Source organism: Schistocerca piceifrons, chromosome X, assembly GCF_021461385.2.
Source record: "Schistocerca piceifrons isolate TAMUIC-IGC-003096 chromosome X, iqSchPice1.1, whole genome shotgun sequence".
In the NCBI taxonomy this organism is placed as follows: Eukaryota; Metazoa; Arthropoda; class Insecta; order Orthoptera; family Acrididae; genus Schistocerca; species Schistocerca piceifrons.
Window position 1 is genome coordinate 31124604 of NC_060149.1, and position 3230 is coordinate 31127833.

The following is a 3230-nucleotide window of genomic DNA, read 5'->3' on the forward strand; positions in this document are numbered from 1 at the left end:
GTGACACCCCACGAGACTGTCGCTCTCAGCCCTCGCTCTGACATTCAAACTAGAGCGAACCTTGTCCCTTACTTCCACAATCTCTCAAGGATTTTGATCTGCCCGCTCATAGTTATTATGGTAATTCTTATCCAACCTCCCGCTCTCTGTAAATACCACCTCAGCCCTAAATAAATTGCAATGTGTGAAAAACAGACATTCGGCGTGCAGCCTTAGAATCCATTGCCAGAACTGTAATCTACCATTGTGATCGTGTGGCTTGAGAACCTTGACATGCTGTACTTGGAATAGGTATCACAAATTCTCAAGTAGAATAGACCACGTAAGAGCATGTTTTTCTCTTATAGAAACTTCTGTTATTGGAGTAATAGTCCCAGAATCATCGTCGATCGTTACAACACTTACTCCTCCATGTCTGGCGTACGGACCGTGGGAGGCCTCCCTTGTTATTGTTGCAAATAACCCATTCTCCGTAACTCTCAGAAACAACCTGCAGAACAATTTTTATAGGGACACGGTTCTTCTCATGCGAAATAACGCACCACAGTTTCCATGGTTACATTGTTAGCACTCCACAGTATCAATAATCTCCTTTTGATGCCGGATAAGTATCAAAACTGGGCGCACAGAATTGCTGATACTGATGACAGTCGCAAGTGCTGTAACTTACAACAGCATGGTAGTCATAGCTAAAATATACTAAAGCTAAAATAAACTAAAAATGATCTTAAAACACGAAAACGTGTTTATTCTGCGAACCGTTGAAGTTATTTATTCACAATACTCTGCATTTTTGTACTACTGATGATCGAAAGTTAACAAATGTATACACCACAGAAGCCCAAGCCATAAAAAATAAAATAAAATAAAGTCTAACAGATGATTATGAACACCGGATTCACGAGAAATACAAATAAGTTATTATTTGGCCGAAAGCTATACACATGCTTGAAACAATTTACGTTGGCACATGCAGTGCTCGCAGATATCTCTCGAAAGGATATGAGACTTTTTTCTAAAATACTATATTATATGGAGAAGGACATTCCACTGTGTATTTGTATGACGTGTGGGATGACACGACTGGGAGAGATGTTGATATTGAAACAGTTTACTGCAAATGAGAAATATGTAGTAAGGTTAGTGTAATCTGCAGCATGATCGAAGAAGGGATTAGCTGTAGTGGAATGTATCCAGTGCAGTACCAAGCTCTGTAGTCTGAGTGGAGCTTGTCGGTTCGTTCAAGTTATATGGAGGTATGGCTGTTGACCCGTGCGGGGTTGCTAGTACCCCATCGGGCGCCTCCCCAGTTAGCGGACAGGGGGAAGCCGCCCAGATATTGGTAGTGCCGGGAAAATCAAATACCCGGGGCGGACCAAAACCAGCGATAAGGGCGGCGTCTGTACTCCTGAGGGGTGGCCAGCTAAGGGCGTATGTACCCCGGGTTAGGGGCGGCCTCAAAATAATATCGCCAATCCGTCCTCAAGCAAGCGTGGCGATTATGCTTCAAACCTTTAAGACTTATTAGTATGATGAGTACCGCTAATGCAAGGCAACGGCCTTGCCGCAGTGGATACACCGGTTCCCGTGAGATCCCCGAAGTTAAGCGCTGTCGGGCGTGGTCGGCACTTTGATGGGTGACCATCCAGGCTGCCATGCGCTGTTGCCATTTTTCGGGGTGCACTCAGCCTCGTGATGCCAATTGAGGAGCTACTCGACCGAATATTAGCGGCTTTGGTCAAGAACACCATCTTACCACCGGGAGAGCGGTGTGCTGACCCCACGCCTCTCCTATCCGCATCCTCCACCGAGGATGACACGGCGGTCGGATGGTCCCGGTAGGCCACTCGTGGCCTGAAGACGGAGTACCGCTGATGCAAAACTCCCAACTATCGGCTCTCTGGTAGGGGACTCTTTAGAATCACACATACAAAAAGCCATTAAAGGGGAAAACACCAGATCTCTGTACATCTGCACATATAATTGCCGGTCACTTGTGGGTGAATACAGACTGAGCGAAACTGAAGAAGACTTGAAGAAAATAAAATGGACTGTAGTTGATCTGAGTAAAGTACATCATAAAGGGGAACACTGTGTAACTCTGAAGTCAAGAAATGGTCTCTGTTCTGTATCACTTCGGAGAAGAAGGTGGTAGAACAATGTCGTGCGAAGCTCATCTAACTTAAGCTAAATCGCGTCTTGTGCGGAAGTATCGTTAGTGTTTTGTTAGTGCTCTTATAAAACGTGTATACTTCATTAGCATCGTTGTGTGTGTGTGTGTGTGTGTGTGTGTGTGTGTGTGTGTGTGTGCGCGCGTGTGTGTGCGCGCGCGCGCGTGCGTGTGTTTGGCTTGGTGATCATGCGCGATGAAATATGAAATGTGTCAGATCAATGAATCGGGATCCAAACAAATCAAGAAAGAATGCTGGATATGGAATTGAAAGTGAACTTACCAATGGCTGTGGCAGTTGTCAACTGTGAACGGTTCGTGATTGACGGTTAGCGCTCTGATTGGAGGAAACCAGCTCCAACGCTTAAAGTGTCAACTATCAAGTAATTTTAATTGCATTTAACACACATTTTGATTTTCAAGACACGGGAAACTGTTAAGACATTCAAGAGACACTTCATTCGCAAATGTCGTGTGTTGCGTGGTAGAAGACCTTCCATTTCAAGGTACCGTACAAGATGGTACACGAATGACAAACTATGCCAAAACCGTCCACAAGTTTTGTAACTAGTTTTTAAAACATACAGATTTTTACTTACTATAATACTCATTAACTGAAGAATGATCATCATCCTACGAACAGTTATCCTAAAGTTCACATCGCTTCAGTATGTAGAACTCGTAATATTTACAAACGTTGCACGAAACAAAACCTTATGTCTCACAAATAATAATACTACAGAAAGTGCATTCCTGCATATGTTTGTGAAATAGGGCACTAGACTGACACACCGACCATGAAACGTCATGTGTGGTAGTTACTACACAGCTATTTATGAGAGACTGTCACATGGAAACGAGACAGACGGAAAAAGAAAGCAAACTGTTTATTATTTCAAAAGAAAGTGCCATAAACTGTAATATATTTATTCCCCTGTAAGACAAGACGGCCAATTCCTTTATTGAAAAATGTTCGCGGGTGCCTAAGAAACTATGGCCCGACCCCGGCATGCGCTCTCCACCCGCAGCACATCGACAGCCAAGAACGTCTTTCTTCAGG

The 3230-nt window shown here is 44.0% G+C and overlaps 1 pseudogene; it reads left to right on the forward strand.

Annotated features, from left to right (window-relative positions):
* The first annotated feature begins 1551 nt into the window (after positions 1-1551).
* Positions 1552-1669, forward strand: LOC124723790 (annotated as a pseudogene).
* Positions 1670-3230: the final 1561 nt, after the last annotated feature.